The sequence below is a fragment of the Cydia pomonella genome, chromosome 9 (genome assembly GCF_033807575.1).
Source record: "Cydia pomonella isolate Wapato2018A chromosome 9, ilCydPomo1, whole genome shotgun sequence".
NCBI classification, from domain to species: domain Eukaryota; kingdom Metazoa; phylum Arthropoda; class Insecta; order Lepidoptera; family Tortricidae; genus Cydia; species Cydia pomonella.
The window spans coordinates 21,732,921-21,753,263 of record NC_084711.1 but is presented as its reverse complement, the minus strand read 5'-3'; the positions used below and the strand labels follow the sequence as shown (position 1 = coordinate 21,753,263).

Genomic DNA, 20,343 nt, shown 5'->3' with positions numbered 1-20,343 from the left:
AAAATCAGGCCTCTATGTTGATAAATATTTTTTTCTTTATTTCAGTCACATTCATAAACTTACAGATAAGGATGCCAAAACGCTTATGCGGTAGAGAAAAATATATACATTGAAAATCTAACACATTTAAAAAACAATACATTAAAACAAAATAAAATCAATCACATTATGTCAGGTCAAATCAACAAAATATCGCACATAAATTAAATAAATGAAACAGAGGAGAGGATGTCAATCTTAAACTTAGACACATTATACAAAAATAACATTGTTCATCCGCCAGATACATACTCGTATTAATAAAACTTAAGAATTTTCTTATGAATACACCGATACTATTTTACTATACATCAGCCTCATGTTTGACGTTAAAAAACTCATTAAAAAGTGCCATTAGAGCTCTAACAGTGGGAGTGTTCTGGGCCCGACGAGTATGAATCGCACCGCGCGCGAACAGAGGCGTTCGTCTTCGCACCCCGCCTTCACCAGTGTCTTCCGCGCTCAGTCCCGCCTGCGGTACAAATAAACCGATACGTTCTAAATGGTTGGACTGTCGTCCTTATTATTGAACAGTTGGTAGTAGTGTATCGCAAGTAGCAGTTTGCGCCGCAACTCGAGTGTATCTAAGCCCACCATTCCCGTCACGAAAAGAGAGGGAAACAGAAAGGAATAGTACCCAAACTGTCTTCTTCAACATCAAGGTGTACTTTTTCTCATTTGGATCCCATACAGTGGACCCGAGTTCCAACATTTGAAATCACAAAAAACTTTTTATAATTTAATTAGCAATTAAATCCCATTTGCGGGTGTATATTATAGTTCAATTTCTTATGAAATTACACTAAATACACTTGCTTTCAAATAAAATAAAAATTATTGAAATCGGTTGACATGATAAAGAATTATCCCTGAAAAACCAACATACATACAGGTCGCGCAAATTAGGCAATTTGCCCATAGATGGCGCTGTACACAATCATTCTAATAGTATACTACATTTTAGTTACATGAGAAAATTTAAAATTTGTACGGAACCCTCGGTGCGCGAGATAAACGAACACGCACTTAACTGGTTTTTTTCTGTTTATATTTTTGTAGACAGCTACCAGGCACCTATCACAGATACCAATCATTACGATAGCCAAAAAAAAAATATAAGAAGAAGCGTGATGTTCAATTGATGCCATGACCAGGATTGATATTTGTAAATTCACTATTTTGTGAAACTTTATTCACTTTTTTGCACTATTTTATGAAATAAAATCAACGAAAGTCTCCACGCCCTTGCTTATCCCGCATATTTTCGCAATAAAATGTCCCCGAATATCCCCTCAGTAAATATTCCGGAAGGGTCAACATCCTGAGACAGGTGTCTGGAAATCCATTGTCCGACTCGCCGTCCTTATTACGGTGGATTGTATTAAATAAATGTCGAAATTGTTCGAACAACAATTTATGTGGTATAAATTGCTTAAGCATTTCAACCGAAAATCATTTGTGCGCGCTGCTGAATAAAGGCATTAGCGACATCTTGGGCTTGGCGGTTTTCCGTGTTCTTGGCAAGTTCATCGATCTATCCTTATAAGGCCCTTACTTTTTTTTCGTTAGCCTATTTAGTGTCCCACTGCTTGGCTTCCCCTCGCTTTCTCCACTCAACCCTCATCTTTCCATCCAATCTCTTCAACAACTCAACATACTTTGCGAAAACTAGTTTTGACTATAAAATCCTAGTAAGAACTGATTTTTACCAAGGCGTTTCGAAAAACTATTATTTAATAGGGATTTACACGCGATTTACGAGTCAGTCACGGGGAAGGAGTGTTGCGTTACGTACCATTATAGAAAATACCAACTACATAAACGTTCATAACTTTAACTTTTAACCTTCTCATTTTTTCATAACTATTTGTGGTTGAACTTATTTGTAAGAGCGGGTCATTTTTTTCTTGTCACTCGTTGCTAGGGCTACGTCTCCTAGGCTTTTCGGCATTAGAATAAGTCTTTACTGAACAAAATTTGTTTCAAAACGCCTTTTTTTAACTTTACGTTGTTTTCTTTTTCTCATTAAAGCTTAAGACTTCAGGAGCCTCAGCCACCAGATACCTTTGTTGTTCTAACATGTGACATCCATTTTCAACTTTCACTTTTTAACGAAAGGTTTTTGTACGGATTTATCAAAGTTCACTGGCTGAACTGAAAGACACGTTTAACAGAAAGCTCAGTGGCTCAATGATAACCAGTGAGGCGGGGTTCATTTTCCACCTCGCTTGCTCAGGAGTCACGTTATTACTCACGGGTATAACATGCAGCTGCTATTCGACAAGCGTATAGTCATATACTATGCGAGATTCTTATTTTACTAATATTTAGGCACATTACATCGAATTCATACATATGAAAACGGGGGCCAAATTTAATACCTAAAGGTTCGCTAAAATAATTAGTTTAAAATAAAAAGTTTTACTTGACATTTAGAGCTTAGTACAAGCGCCGTTATAATTAGAATAACCTGTAAATTGTAATAATATCTGATCTTTATTGGTTTTATGATCCATCTTACGTACTCCTAGTTTGGTTTAAATACATAGTGGTCCATAATTGATGAAATGATAAATTTTGGACTGACTAATTACTTATATTTTACTTTGAAATTCTGTGTTTAAATTCTGTGCAGCTAGGCGACCACAGCGACTGCGTGTAATGGACTTAGCTATAAATATAGGTAACCAAGCTAAGGTAAGGGTTAGGTTTGACAACCAGTTTGGCCTAGTGGGTAGTGACCCCGCCTACGAAGCCGATGGTCCCGGGTTCAAATCCTAATAAGGGCATTTATTCGTGTGATGAGCATGGATATTTGTTCCTGAGTCATGGGTGTTTTTTATGTATTTAAGTATTTATAAATATTTATATATTATATATATCGTTGTCTAAGTACCCTCAACACAAGCCTTATTGAGCTTACTGTGGGAGTTAGTCAATTTGTGTAATAATGTCCTATAATATTTATTTATTTATTTATTTATATTATGCAAAAATAGAATGTAGGTTGTCCACTTTCCAAGGTGCCCTTAAATGCAATTTACGCAATTTTGTTTGCTAATGTACGAGCGAATTTTGGACGCCATAATTTTAAACAATGGCTGCTACCGAACGCGCCTTGCATTAATCTCGGTTTGCTTCGAGATACTCTAAATACAATAATAAAAATAAAAAAACAGCATAGGGACATTCTTACACAAATTGACTAAGTCCCACGGTAAGCCCAGAAGCTTGTGTGTTGTGGGTACTCAGACAACATTTTGTAACATGTCGAAACCGAAAGATTTTAACAGTATATTCCTGTACCCCTAGTGTAAATTTGATCGACATCATAACGTGACGAACGCGTTTGCGTTAAGTCTCATTTTGTATAGGATTTTGAGTTTCCAAAACGTCCCGCTTGGCGCGCTCTTTCTAAATCCAATACAAAATGAGTCTGTCGCAAACGCGTACGTCACGTTTCAAAGTCGAATTTATTTACACTAGGGGTACTGATCACATTTAGAGACTAAAATGTCATATAAACTTTTCTGGATTTCGCTTAGTTCAGAGTTAATATCAATTTAAAAAAATCTTCTTATTGTAACTTAGTGGAAAACGCCTTTTTGATGGCGATAATGCCATTATGGGGCGTATAAATATCCTTATTGATAGAATAATCTTTGCAAAAACTAGGGTTTACAAACATTAAACTTAAAAATACATTTCCAGTGCCAGTTTTACCATAAAATTAACTTTTTGTGTGCAAATACATTCAATAGCTTGAAAAAAAGCACAAAAAATGTTTTTATTGGCGAAATTTACTCATATAATATTTTTTCCTTCTTTCTGCCTCAGAAGTGCGTGGTTGAAATCTTTCGTGTTGCTCGTGTTACACCGTGTATATTCTATATAAATACTTAAATAGAAAATATCCATGACTCAGGAACAAATGTCTGTGCTCATCACACAAAACGCCATTACCCTAATAGTTTGCCTTGCCTTCATAATTTGAAGAAATATATTGTAACACGATAAGAAACTAAATTGAACTTGATATATTCAAATTCTCCGAATACATTAATACTTTATCACCCTCTAAAATTAACTTCTCTAGAATTGTCAAGTTTCCATGTTTCAAAGGCTGAAGCACCGGGTTGGAAAATTATACCGCGACATATTATGTGTTCTAACACATACTATGCTAAATGCCTAAATTATTAGGTCTAGACATCGTTATTTAATTATTCAATAAGGTTTAAAGGAGAATGGGCAATTTGTCCCATGGATGTATACTGTTGAGACATATCTCGTTTGAAAGGGTTTACTCTTAGCATTATTTTATTGTATGACACCAACTTTGGATAACGTGCAGGGACTGAGCAATTTAAAAAAAAGAGTGGCGAATATAAACTGTTGTTTTACAAAGTACTTGTTACGTAGCCGGTTGTTAGGTGTTTTGTATGAAAGAATATGAGAAATTCTAGATTTCTGTTTACCACTACTTACGTTTAAGTACGTACAGGGCTGGAATTAGTTGATATAACATATGCTTGAATTAAAAATACTGCTATTAAACACTGAAACTTGCTTGTATACTCAAGCCATATATATCATTTAAAAGACATTTTTATAAGGTATTTTAATATATATATACTTGCACTCAAATGCTTGCAGGGGCGGTAATAAAACGAGTTTTTTCGTTAATTAATTGTGGTAAATGCCGCTTTGTTTGTTCTACCTGGCACTAGATGGAGCCTTGGTAGCAGTTTGGGTAATTTTTACTATTGGTATATACAATTGAGTCATATCCTATTTGGAAGGTCTTCAATTAAGCATTAATTACTTATATGACACCAAAGACCGAAAGTGTCCAGGGAAGATGATATTAATAATTTTGATCATGCGCTGCGGCGTAAACTGGAACTAAAAAATGTCATTCATATAGAGTTACTTTTGTAACCATTTACATCACTTTGCATGCCTGAAATATAATGAAAAAGTAATTTATATATTTTTTTTAATTATTACTGCTCAATAAATGGCACTAAACTACTTAATTATGATTTTTCAAATCCTCTCTAGTACTGACATCTTGCGTGCAATAGGAGAACCGAATGAGCGGCAAATGCTGGATCCGTATAGTCGCTTATAAACGCTAAAAATGTTACCGAAGAATAAGTTTGTTTAATTCGGAAATTTGACAATAAAACGAGTGGTTACCTTGAACTAGTAAGTTTCGTCTATTTATCTCTCTTGCTCTTACATATTCGAGTGATAAAGGTAGAAAAAGCATTACATTTTTTAAAGTTCGCGTTATGTCCCGCTAGAAACGTTATATAAACTTATTATTAAACATGAAATAAGATTCCTAAGCAATAAGTAGGTAAGTAAATGTATTTATGGAGTAGTTGGAGTACCATAATTAGCAGCAAGAAAATAAATCTAAGTTTATATGTTACGATAAAATAAATCGTAAAAAGGTACTATGTACATACTTGTTTTGTCTCTCTGCAGGAAAATTGTGTAAAAGTGAAACATTTGAGATTGCGTCGCGGTTCAAAGCAACGTTTCCTTCGTTTGCCATATGAAGCAGGATTAAATTGTGTAGTTTTAAGTTCTCATGTAAGTGAATTGTCAAATTCTTAGTGAGAATAAAGAATCTTAAACCTAAAATTAACGCAGTGAATACAATAAAAGCATCAGCGACTCTTAACTGCTTGCCAAGCTAAGATAGTAGCTGTATTTCGTTCCATTATATATACATATGAAATAAAAACTTTTGAATACATTTAACACCTTTATTTCATATAAATTGAAAAATAACTGACGGCATACATTTTCTTCACGGTCGCACAAATATTAGCAGGATGAGTCGACAAGTTAATTTAAAGCAAGCATTGGTGAATAGGTGCATCCAGATCCAGATAAGAGAATGCATGGTTATTGCGCCAATCTCGGACCATTTGCGATTGGTTTGCTAAGGGCACCGCTAGCTGGTGCGGATGCACAGAGCACTTATACATACCTACTTTATTAAATAAAAACTTTTGAATACATTTAACATCTTTATTTCATATAAATTGAAAAATAAGTGACGGCATAGATTTTCTTCACGGTCGCACAAATATTATCAGGACGAGTCGACAAGTTCCTTTAAAGCAAGCATTGGTGAATAGGTGCATCCAGATCCAGATAAGGGAATGCATGGTTATTGCGCCAATCTCGGACCATTTGCGATTAGTTTGCTAGCTGAAGCGGGTTAACGAAAAACAGTAACTGGCGACGCTAGCTGGCGCGGACGCGTGCGACGAATTTTACCTACAAAGGCACCCGCGCACGTGCACCCGCTCCGTGCACTCGCGCCAGCTAGCAAACGCCCTTAACCTTTTGAACGCCAAGAATACCTTAAGGCGTCGTAACTAGCTATGCTCAAAGCGTCATAAATACATTATAGCTGATATAGCCGCTGTCAGAGTAACCTTCACACTTTCAAGTAAGGTTTAGGGCATAGGGCGTCCGCAACGTCGCGCGTGTGCATGGAGCGGGCGTGCGGCTTAGAGCTCGTTCCCACTATGTCGGATGTCGTGGCGATTTTTAATCGTGTGTCGTTGCCGCTGTTCTCACTATGTCGGATGTCGGATCCGGATTTCAATCGGGTGTTGGCGGTACTGTTCCCACTAGTCGTCTGTCGTGCACGATCGCAGCTGGCGTGTATTTTTCGAGTGGGTAGCGAGGCTTAGTACAAGATGAACGTCGACGAAATGTTTGTGGTTTTGTATTATTTGCGAAAGAAACGATTAGAGGCAGTTAAAAAAAGGAGATATTGGGTACACCCAATTCTCAGGGAAAGATTTACCTTATGAATATTTCAGAATTTGATAGCTGAATTAAGAAGCGATCGCAACGACGCGGCAGCGACGCGCGGGTGTGTGAGGGGGTGCCGCGAGGGCGGCGCGGGCGAAATCGTTCCGACATCCGACAAAATGTGAACAGCGCTATATTCACTCGTACGCGAGCGAGACACGACACGATTTTTTTCCGGGCTGGGAGGGCTGGCAAAACGCACGACATTTTTTGTCGTATCCGACACAAAATCGTTGTCGGACGAGTGTGAACAGCTTCATATAAAATGTTCTGCCAGTGGAACGTACGATTAAAAATCGCCACGACATCCGACATAGTGGGAACGAGCTCTTACAGTATGAGCAACGCTAACTGGCGCGGACGCGTGCGACTGATTTTACTTACAAAGGCACCTGCGCGTGTTTGCCCGCTCCGTGCACTAGCGCCAGCTAGCAAACGCCCTTAACCTTTTGTATTTTGTAACTAATGTAAAGCACCTAATGAGGTGGCTTTACATTAGCTAGATGCCGGCCCACACGCCGATCCGGTGTGCAGGCTAAGGAAATCGCTATGTAGGCCAATTCGAAAGTGCAACTGACATTAAACCAATTTTAGAATAATATTGGAATGATACCAGTTAGCTGTCATTCGTGTGTTCATTTCGCACTTATACGCATGTATTTGTGCGAGCGAGACGCCCGCAACTAACTGATATGATTCCAATATTACTCTAATATCGGTGTGCACGCCCCTTTTTATTCATAAGCAAGGTAAGATTGAACCACTATAGAAGGCAGCGAAGAGGCCGGCAATGGAACTGGTAGCGTTTGATGGAGTCAGTTTTCTGTCAAATGCAAGTTCAAATTGGCCTGACTGTCTCACTCGCACACCGGAGTAGCGTTTCATATAAGCGTACTTTGTTATATCCAATCGACCCGCTCTATTCAGTAGGTTTCATTATCTCGATCCATCAGTTAAGTAACAATCTCTTCAATCTGGTGGATCGAGATGGTGGATCCTACTGGACAGATGGAACCTATGGATAGGAAAACGTTATGCTCAACAATTTGGTAGCAGAAGCGATGTGATTTTTTAAAATCGCGACTGTGTCGTTGACATAATATATCTGAGGACGGGCCTTACGGGCAATAAGAATGGGGCCAGTACAGCGGTGTTACGCACACGAGTTTGAGCCAATCGTGCAGTCTAACGCCACAAGTAACACAACGTGATTGGTTGATGAGTTCGCATTATGCACGCGATTGATCGCATCTAGTTGCGTTAGACAGCACGATTGGCTCGAATTTGTGAATGACACAGCTGAACTAGCACTATCGTTATTGCCCCTAAGGTCGGTCCTTAGATATATGGTAAGCGTCAGGATGGCGGTGGACCTCAGCGAATTTCAAAGAAATATTTATAAACATATTGTACCTTCTGTGTACCTCAGTGTACCTTTAATATAAACCAGTGTACCTTTCCCCAAAACGAGATATTTTACAAAACGGTCCACCCGCCAACCTGACGTCAGGATGGCGGGTGGACCTATGAAATCTTGCATTATACCGCACTAAAAGTATGCAGTTATATTGTGCATGAGCTTAGCCTAGCTTGTTTTGGGGAGAGGTACACCGGTTTCTATTTCTATTTACAGAGGTACACTGAAGGTACAGTCACCATCATATATATCGGAGCGGCCAAGGTACCCACGAATATCTGAACATGCCTCTACTGTCGAGAGGTTAGAGTGCGTGTTTAGAGATCTTTGAGCACCTCGGCCACTCCGATATATCTGATGGCGACTGTACCATATAACTGCATACTTTTAGTGCGGTATAATGCAAGATTTCATAGGTCCAACCGCAATCCTGACGTCAGAATGGCGGGTGGACTTTTTCTTAAATATCTCGTTTTGGGTTAGGTACACAGAAGGTACAGTATGTTTATAAATACTTACTTACTGCTATGGCGCAGCGACCCGAAGTGGATCTTGGCCTCCGACACCAAAGACCGCCATGCTTCTCTGTCCAAAACCGTTTCCATCTAGTCGACGGCGCCGAGTTCGCTAAGGTCTTTTTGCATTTCATCTCTCCAGCGGTACCTACCTAGGACGTCTAGACGGTCTTCGGCCATTTGGAACTTCAGAGTACGCCCTCCAGGCTGCACGATCCTCACCCATCTGGACTACGTGCCTGAGTCATCGGAGTCTGGCAGCGCGAAAAATCCTAGGACTCACACGTGGAGAGGATGGAACCTGGAGACTCCACAGGAATCAGGAGATTGAAGATCTGGTGTCCGAGCCGGACGTCATTGGATGTTTATAAATATTTCTTTGAAATTCGCTGAGGTCCACCCGCCATCTATACGCCAGATGTCAATGCCGAGTGCGACCGCCCTTAAAGCGGTGTATTATCTCTAGTCTCTCCAATATGTTCTCCTGGTGGGTCCACGGGGTTTATTTAGCGGGTCTACGTGTACCTAATTATTTTTACCATGGGCCGACCATGAACACGATTCTATTTTGAAAACGTTTCCCGCGTAGCTACTTCAGTCTTAGGCGGTATATACTCTACACCACGTTCACAAAAGATTGATATTTTAGGTAAAAACTCACATTTCGCTATATTTGTCCATAGTAAATACTAATTCAAAAACTACTGTAGGGCCTAAAATCTTCTGTGATAGTAATGTAGAAATAAATACTGTTGACAGGCGGTCAACGGTATTTAGTACAATAATTACACTGAAACAATTCGTATAGAATACAGAACCTATGAATAATATATATCTAGAGAATCTAACTTTAATGCAATACTATAATTGAACAAAAGAAATACATTAGTACGAGTAGTACGATCAACCTATATGTCTATTTTTAATAGTCTTAATGTTCGTGTATCGGTTCTGTATTCTATGGCCATTAATTATGCTTTATTTTTCAACTTTCTTTGACTACACACAAGTACACATTATATACACACAGTACGCTTTTTTCTTGAACTTTATCTTGCCCATGTTCGATTCTTCTTATGTCGATGCATCCTCATTATTTCCGTATGGTTTCTGAAAATACAATAACAGTTTTTGTATTGTTTTCTAATACCTATGTTTGAAGTCGGTTTCCTATTTTTAAGAGAATTTTTTTTTTCATGTATGTACCGTCAAGTGGGGTAAATTAGAGCAGATGGGATACCTATCGACAATTATGTCAATAAACAGTTTTACGTTCCATCAAGAATTGAGAGGTTGCCTCAATTCCTCATGGAACCCATGATGTAAGCTAGACCTTTACACAAATATTCCTTAAACCTCGTTAAGCAAGTAGCTTCTTTACAAACATAACAAAGAAGACAAATCGTCTAGCGTGAAATACGTATCGTTAAAGAGTTATTTGCTGGTCCTGATCAGAAGTTCCACTTCTTCAAATAGCACTTTTTTGAATGGCAATGCCTGGTCTGTTGATGAAACTAAAAAACGCCTATAAGATTTGGGGAGTTCCCTTAATTCCTCGTGGTTTTGTCAAAAATAGGACCATCTTGGAACTATATACCCACTTTCAAACGATAACTAATTTTCAACATTGGTTCAGAAAGTTTTTGAAGTCGGTTAAAAAGTAGTATCTTTACAATACTTTCCTTTTACTAAGAAGGGATGACTACTACAATTTGCTTACTAAGTAAGTACTTACTTACTATTAGTATCAGATTGGAGTCGGCTCGAGAGTCGATAAAATGGGCGTCGCTACCCTTTCCGGGTGGGGGGGGATTTCACCGCATGAAAAAGAGACACATATAGTGAGTTCTTACTGTTCTACCAAACTACATATATAAAGGTCGTACTTTTTGAGTCAAATTAGTTTAATTCTAAAGGTGCGACGTAATGGCCTGAAGCCCGCTCTTAGCATACCTAGTTATACTATTTGATGGATATTGGTGTCAATTTATAATACGTTTAATTATTCATTGTCTTTACCTAATTATCTTTACCTTTTGCCGACCGGTTTGGCCTAGTGGGTAGTGACCCTGCCTATGAAGTATGAAGCCGATGGTCCCGAGTTTGAATCGCGTAAGGGCATTTCTTTGTGTGATGAATACAGATATTTGTTCCTAAGGCATGCGTGTTTTCTATGTATATACGTAAATATATATTTATCTAAATAAGTATGTTTAACGTCGCCTAGTACCCATAGTACAAGCTTTGATTAGTTTGGGGCCAATCTGTGTAAGATTGTCCCTACCTATTTATTTATTTATTACCTAACGTAACCTACATTAGGTAATGAAAGCATTTTATTTTTGTAAGGGTAACAGTTTTGTTGGGATATAAAATGGTTAATGATAAAAACTAATACTTTTACCAGCATTTTAACTTTATATTCATGTATTCGAAACCTATACATTTATGACAATAACTTTTGCAAGACGATAAGATTTTTTATTCACAATAACTTGTCCGTATTCGAACTGTCTGGCTACCCGGCTGGCCGTGGCTGTGTACCCGGATTTTATACTCTGAAACTGGAACTAGTGACAGATAAGAGTCGATTGATGTTTTTTTTAAAGACACTTATACTTAAATAGAATTACTTACCTATGTTTAATTAAAAGAAAGACTACTTATACATAATAATCCTTACAGTTTTAACCTATTTAACCTACCTACCTACCTACTTTTAATAGTATCAGTTCGGTTCACTTAGTAGAAATACCTGTTCTAATAATGAAAAAGAAAGAAGAGTAATAAAAATAAAGAATCTGGAAGTCGTTGAGGTGTTCCGTTCTTCATCAGCAATTCTACTTCAACAAATGTCACTTTATTGAGTAAAAATGCTTGTAATATTGATGAAAATCCTAAAATGACTATATGTATCCTTATACAATATGAGAAGCTCCTTCGGTTTCTCGTAGAACCTATCATCAGAACTGGACCTTGACACAAATGTTCCTTAAAAGCCTTACATGCTATAAACGAAATAAAATAAAAAACACGCCTAAGGTAAAATACTTGTCGTTGAAGAGTTCCATTTTGCTCAATATCAGCAGTTTCACTTCATCAAATGTCACTTGTTCAAATAAAAAAAACTTGATATGTTGACGAAAATCCTCAATTCCTCCCAATTGTGAATTCAAATCGATTTAAAATCCTCAATTCCTCATTGAATCCATCATCATAACTGGACCTTGACACAAATGTTTCCTAAGAACCTAGCTTGCTACAAACTTAACAAAGAATAAGAATCGCGCGCGTTGAAGAGTTCCGTTCTGGTCAATATCACTAACTTGTTTAAATAAAAATGCTTGATATGTTGACGAGAATCCAAACATTACTGTATGTATTGTATGCCTATAAGATTTGAGGAATTTTTTCGATTTCTCATGGAACCCATCCTCAGAACTAGACCTTATGACACAAATGTCTTCAAGAACTTTACTTGCTACAAAATAAACAAATAAAACATATCGCGCGCGAATTGGCGAGTTCCATTTTGGCCAGCATCAGCTGTTGCATTTCGTCAAATGTCACTTTTTAATAAAAATGCTTGATTTGTAAATAAAAATCCAGAAATTATAAGATGTCAGGAATTCCCTCGATTATTTATGAAACCCATCATCAGAACTGAACATTGATATAAATACACCTTAAGAAAGTTACACGCTACAAGCTTAATAAAGAATACAAAACGCGTGCGTTAAAAAGTTCCGTTCTGGACAACATCAGCAGTTCCACTTGATCAAATATAACTTTTTTTAAATAAAACACCTAGAGATATTGATGAAAAAAAAACTATATGTATTACTATAAGGTTTGAGGTGTCCATCATCAGACCTAGACACTAGACACTGGTGTCTAGCACAGATATTTCTTAAGAACCTTACTTTCTACAAACTTAAAAGTTCCGAGGAATTGTTCAGATTAATCTCTGCCGCCTCTTTCCGTCACCGCTTTACGCTACATCATTTATATCTTCACCACTTAGATGGTTGGCAATCCTCAACTGTGAATTTCTCTAGAAACTTCCTGCCTCATACAGCTAAACTATGAAATGATCTGTCGCATGCGGTATTTCCGGCCCAATACGATCTTTCAAACTTTAAGGAGAGAGCGTGTTCCTATCTTAAATGCCGGCACCGCACTTACAATCCCTATGGTGTAACAGATGTCCATGGCCAGCGGTAATTGCTTACCATCAGTTGATTCGTCTGCTAGTTTGCCTCTTATATCACAACAAACAAAAAAAGAAAAAATCTCACGCGTTGAAGAGTTCCGTTTTAGTCAACATCACTAGTTCCACTTCATCAAATGCCACTAATGTGAATAAAAAAAGCTAAAGATATTGATGAAAATCCAAAATGACTATATGCCTATAAGAATTGAGGAGAATGAGGAGTTCCCTCGCTTTCTCATGAAACACATCATCAGATCTGTACTTCGACAAAAATGTTTCTTGAGAACCTTACTCGCTAGAAACTTAACAACGAAGAAAAATTGCGCGCGTTGGAGTTCCGTTTTGGTCAACATCAGTAGTTCCACATCATCAAATGTCACTTTTGTGAATAAGACTTGATAATATGTTGATGAAAATCCAATAAGTACTATATAATATATATATATACCTATAACATTTAAGAAATTCCCTCGATTCTTCATGGGACCCATCATCAGACCTTTACCTTGACACGAATGTTCCTAAAAACCTTAGTACTTAAAACTTACTTGCTACAAACTTAACTAATAAAACAAATCGCGCGCGAGTTGGCGAGTTCCATTCTGGTCAACATCAGCTGTTACACTTAGTGAAATGACAATTTTTTAATAAAAATGCTTGATATGTAAATAAAATCCCAGAAATTATTACATGTATGCCTATAAGATTTTAGGAATTCCCTCGATTCTTCATGAAACCCATCATCAGAACTGTACTTTGACAAAAATGTTTCTTAAGAACCTTACTTGCTACAAACTTAACGAAGAAAAATTGCACGCGTTGGAGTTCCGTTCTGGTCAACATCAGCTGTTACACTTAGTGAAATGACAATTTTTTAATAAAAATGCTTGATATGTAAATAAAATCCCAGAAATTATTACATGTATGCCTATAAGATTTTAGGAATTCCCTCGATTCTTCATGAAACCCATCATCAGAACTGTACTTTGACAAAAATGTTTCTTAAGAACCTTACTTGCTACAAACTTAACGAAGAAAAATTGCACGCGTTGGAGTTCCGTTCTGGTCAACATCAGTAGTTCCACATCATCATATGTCACTTTTGTGAATAAAAGTTGATAATATGTTGATGAAAATCCAATAAGTACTACATATATGCCTATAGCATTTAAGAAATTCCCTCGATTCTTCATGGGACCCATCATCAGACCTTTACCTTGACACAAATGTTCCTAGAAACCTTAATACTTAAAACTTACTTGCTACAAACTTAACTAATAAAACAAATCGCGCGCGAGTTGGTGAGTTCCATTCTGGTCAACATCAGCTGTTACTTTTAGTCAAATGACACTTTTTTAATAATAATGCTTGATATGTAAATAAAATCCCAGAAATTATTACATGTATGCCTAAAAGATTTTAGGAATTCCCTCGATTCTTCATGAAACCCATCATCAGAACTGGACATTGATGTATTAAGTACACCTTAAGAACCTTACTCACTACAAGCTTAATAAAGAATACAAAACGTGTGCGTTGAAAAGTTCCGTTCTGTTATTTATATTATATCAGCAGTTCCACTTGATTAAATGTAGCTTTTTTTTAATAAAACGCCCAAAGATATTGATGTAAATCCAAAAAAAACTATATGTATTTCTATAAGGATTGAGGTATCTATCAGACCTGGATCTAGACACAGATGTTTCTTAACAACCTTACTTTCTACAAACTTATCAGGACAAATCTATTACGGCGAGTGTTCCATCGAATTGCTCGGATTTATCCTTGCCGCCTCTTTTCGTCATCGCTCTACGCTACAACATTTTTATTTTCACCACTTAGATGGTTGGCAGTCCTCAACTGTGCATTTCTCTAGAAACTTCCTGCCTCATACAGCTAAACTATGAAATGATCTGTTGCCTGCGGTATTTCCGGACCAATACGACATTTAAAACCTTAAGAAAACAGCGTATTCCAATCTTAAAGGCCAGCACCGAACTTACAACCCCTATGGTTTAGCAGGTGTCCATGGGCGGCGGTAATCGCTTACCATCAGGTGTGACGTCTGCTCGTTTGCCTCTTATATCATAAAAAAAACAAAGAAGAAAAATCTCGCGCGTTCAAGAGTTCCGTTTTGGTCAACATCAGTAGTTCCACTTCATTAAATGCCACTAGTGGGAATGAAAAAGCTTAAGGTATTGATGAAAATCCAAAATGACTATATGCCTATAAGATTTGAGGTGTTCCCTCGCTTCCTCATGGAACCCATCGTCAGACCTTTACCTTGACACAAGGTTCCTAAAAACCTTGGTACTTGAAACTTACTCGCTACAAACTTAACAAAGAAGACAAATCACGCGCGTGGAAGAGTTCCGTTTCTGATCAACATCAGCAGTTCCACTTCACCAAATGTACTTACTTACCACCCATTTATTTGAAACAGTACCTAGGTACTCCATTTTGATGCCGCCAGCATGAAACTTCAATGGCCTCAGTGTCCGATGAACAACTTAAAAATGCTGAAAGTAATAACAATTATAATAAGTTGGGGAGTAGCGACCTTACACACCCGAGTGCTCCTGGGGAGTTCTGTTACCGGACATACAATAATAATAACAATAAATAAATATTATAGGGACATTCTTACACAAATTAACTGAGTCCCACGGCAAGCCGAGAAGGCTTGTTTTGTGGGTACTCATACGACATAATAATATATAATATACAAATACTTAAATACATAGAAAACATCCATGACTCAGGAACAAATATATGTGCTCATCACACAAATAAATGCCCTTACCGGGATTCAAACCCAGGATCATCGACTTACTAGGCCAAACCGGTCGTGAAAAAGGAGCAAAAAAAAAGAAAAATATATCAAAAGAAAATGCGATTTGGAAACGTTATTCGCCACTTAATATATATCTGGTTCACAGCATTTATTTGGTGCTGATATAATGCCTGCAATATTACCTACCCGAGTACATTAAAATATGAATAAATTATCATAAATTCAAAAGATGGTCCCTATAACAGTTCATTTTTACATGGAAAAATGGCTTTCATATAAAATGTTTGTCAGACATATTTTTGGAAGTATAGTACAATCATTAACTTAGAAATATAGGTAACATTTCACGAATAAAAATACGGTAACACATATTTTTAATTATTTTTTTAACTTATCCTACGCAAAATAGAATTGGAGAAACTGACATAGGGACTATCATTCGACACGACACGTATAGTAAAGTATGAATCCGCTCTAAGTCCCCTTACATAGACAGTGGGAAGTAAAATAATTCTTGTTCTGAAAACAATAAAATGTAAAATGATTAGGTAGGACAATCCAAACTTCTAAGGTCGCGTAGATCAGAAGTAGATATGAATTTGTTCGACAATACGATAGGAAACTTTTCAGCATTTACATTGGCGCATTTTTTTCTGGAATACTATCTAAATTGCACTTTGTATATATGCTACATTTTTTATATAATTTGGAGCCTTTATTTTCCATGGAGTCGAACGCTATATAGCAGCTATACGAGAAAAAATAATACTTTGATCTTACCTACCCCATGAATAGTGAAGATCATCAAGGAGCATACTCTCTGAGATCAATGGAATGGAGTGCCTTTCGATTGGAGAAAATTATAGCGTATTAGAAATATACTATTTTGTAATTACAATGTTGAATATTTTAAATTGCGTGTTTTGACAATTATTGTTGACAATATTACATTCAGAGTCATCTTGACATAACTTTAGAAATCCATAAACTAGTCTATACTTTTTAAAATGATGGAGTAAGACTGACGAGATTACCGCGATGTATAAATGTTTTACGTCAAGTAGAATTTTGCTTTAGAGCGACATCTGGCGTTGAGTAGAAAAGTTAAGGCGTAATTAACTACAATTAATTAACTCATTAAATGGTTTTATTTTGGTCCCTGCAACGATTTGACCCCAGTTATATTATACGAAAAATAGCTTATAAAAATACTTTTCACATGATATACATGGCATTTGTATACACTCTTATTTCGCTGTGTATCAAGTAATTTTTAGAATGACGATTTTTTAAAACTGTTCATTTTGTCCCTTTAAATACTTTATCATTGGTGTTGATACAAAAAACATAAAGCATTTTTTATATTCTTTCGAATAAAATACGCTAAAACTTTTTATATCCCGCGTATAAGGAAATATAACTGCTTATATGCGCAACTTCTTTTTTTATATAGCTCGGTCCCTGCAAGTGGTCCAAGGTTGGTGCCATACAATAAAATAATACTACGATTAAAAGCTTTAAAACGACATATGTCTCAACAGTATACATCCATGGGACACTCCCCATACAAAAGTGCCCATTGTCCTTTACTTTGAGGCGTCAACTCTAGTATTTGACGTATATAATTGGGTACTTGACACATGTTGAATATTATAACATTTTTTTTAAATGGATAGAAAATGAGCCATCCATAATAAAAAAGTGGAATTTAAAAAAATATATTGAGTTTATAAAAAAATACAAGGCTCCGAATTCTCAAAAAAATATTTTTTTTTGTCTTTCATAAATAGAAAAGTAAATGCTACCATTCGATTCCTTACATTTTATTGAAAAATAAATTGTATAACAACTATACACATAAACGCAATATTTCAGGGTCAAAATGGCAATTTCCTTGATCTTCCATACATTTAGGACAGACTTATATGATGTGACGTCACATCACCTTATCATTTTGTTAGAGGCGTTTCAATCGTCGACTGCGAGCGTCAGACTTTAACTCTCATTTCTGACCTTTGTGTTGCTTAAATGCCATGAGTCCTATATAGACATTTGATCCTCAGGAAAATCAAGATCGTCTGACATTATTTACAAAAAACAGTCAAGTAGCCAATTAGGTTCGTGTTACACGTTTTCTTGTGCTGATTCAGACTGTGTTGTACCATATTTCTTACTTGGAGTATCAAGCCGTCCAGTCGGCACCAGCAACCCTGCAGATTGACGCCAGTATAAAATGAATTCTGATATCATCTTTACTTCATCACATGGCCATTTTCATACTTTGTTATTTTTGTATTCATCAGGAATTTAATTCAATGCAATTGTTCCAATTATTTGAACGTTTCTATTTTCTTTTAAATTTTAAATGATGTTCTAAACTAATAATGTCGGCCATTAGACCCATCTAAGAAGAATAAAGTTCCATCTATCTAGTTCTACGAAATATAGTCCACAAGCATGTTATATATAGATATGTACCTATATGCTTCCAAAATGGACATATGATCTAACGACATTATCTAATTATCGCTAATAATCCATTTATTAGCTAATTCAATAAATGTTTTTTTTAATCTCCATCGGCACACAAACTTTCTCAAGGTTTTGCCTATGATGAGTCTAACTTAGACTGGAACTTGTTTGTTTATTCAATAAATAAATACAAATTCCCTTGACTTTTATTTATCTTGGACAATAAAGAGGGACGTAGAGTTTTGTACTTTTAGTGGTGGTTTGGTATATGTTTTTGCGTATTTATTTTTGAGGTGGGAGGGTGGGAAAAATAATCGCATGTAAAAATACGCAAGTATACTGGGTTAGCACTGATTGACTAACACGTTCTTATTATTATTATTACGATTAGAGAAGTAATATTTTGTTTTAATTAATATGGATTTCTGCAAAGTACCCCTGATTATAATAATTAATAAAATCGGCCAAGTGCGAGTCGGACTCGCACAGGAAGGGTTCCGTACCATTATCTATAAAAACGGTCACCCGTCCAAATACTGACCCCGCCATTCGGTAATTGCATGAGAAGCTCGAGATTGGAAAGAAATATTTATTTTATTCTGTTTTTAGTATTTGTTGTTATAGCGGCAACAGAAATACATAATCTGTAGAAATTTCAACTGGCTAACTATCACAGTTCATGAGATACAGCCTGGTGACAGACGGCCGGACGGACAGCGGAGTCTCAGTAATAGGGTCCCGTTTGACCTTTTGGGTACGGAACCCTAAAAAATCATCGTATTCAAGGACGCTTTCAGTAAGTTTTTAACTGGCTGCAATACACAGCGAGGAAACAAGGTGTTACTCTGGAAAAGTTATAATTGGGTGAAAAGTTCGCGCGAGGAAAATAAGCTGATACAGATTTATATGTGAATCCTGATTTTAAGAACCTTCTTTCTAACCAAATAATTATATCATATCACTCGTTAGAACAAATAATATGCTTTAGAGTATGTAATTATTATGGCAATGGACATTAGACGAAGTGTAAATATACCTTATGACCATTATACCAATAATAACATTATGTATTTTGAGGACCGGTTTGGCCTAGTGGGTAGTGACCCTACCTACGAAGTTGATGGTCCCGGGTTCAAATCCTGGTAAGGGCATTTATTCGTGTGGTGAGCATGGATATTTGTTCCTGAGTCATGGGTGTTTTTTATGTATTTAAGTATTTATAAATATTTATATATTATATATATCGTTGTCTAAGTACCCTCAACACAAGCCTTATTGAGCTTACTGTGGGACTTAGTCAATTTGTGTAATAGTGTCCTATAATATTTATTTATTTTATTTATTTATAAGGGCTTGTGAGGGGAGGGCGGCGGTGGTGACGTAGCACGACGTCGTACACAATTGTCATCTATCTCCTTTTACAATTATAACAAAATTAGTGCACCCAGCATATTCACTTGAAGCAGATTTACGTGTGGAAATGTTATGTATACGCTGAGGGAGAGATATGTAGGTCATACTGACAACTTTTACTATGGGGTCAACTCCGAAATAATGAAAAAAAAAAGTCTGACGTCTAACAGTCCACCGGACGGTATCGGTCTGTCAGTTAGAACAAAAAGTTGAGTTCCGAACAATTGACAGGCCGGTGCCGTCCGGCGGACTGTTAATCAGTGGTCTTTATACATTTTAGTGAATCACATGTCAATGTTTTCTATGAAACAGCTAATTTATTTCTCGCGATTGGGTTGGCTCCATACTAAAAGTTGTTCAGTATGACCTATATATTCACCCCTCAGCGTAACATACATAAAAATTTCACCCTTTGTAGAAAACGAAAATGAAAATCAAAAAAAGATTTTTCGAAATGGTTCTTATTTCGCGATAATTTGCTAATTATAAGTTGCGATAATTATTACACGTTTGTTTTATGTCCTAATTTAAAGACGGATAGACGGACGGACGGACAGAGGAGTCTTAATAATAAGGTCCCGTTTTACCCTTTGGGCGCGGAACCCTAAAAATGCGTAAGTGTTATGGAAAAGTT

The 20,343-nt window shown here is 36.7% G+C and overlaps 1 long non-coding RNA gene across 1 annotated transcript; it reads right to left on the bottom strand.

Moving 5' to 3' along the window:
* Positions 1-4,272: 4,272 nt before the first annotated feature.
* On the bottom strand, positions 4,273-17,411 carry LOC133520952 (uncharacterized). The gene is made up of 3 exons (XR_009799843.1): positions 16,609-17,411; positions 15,477-15,549; positions 4,273-9,927 (listed from the first exon to the last, which is right to left on the bottom strand). It is a non-coding gene; the product is annotated as an uncharacterized LOC133520952 (long non-coding RNA).
* Positions 17,412-20,343: the final 2,932 nt, after the last annotated feature.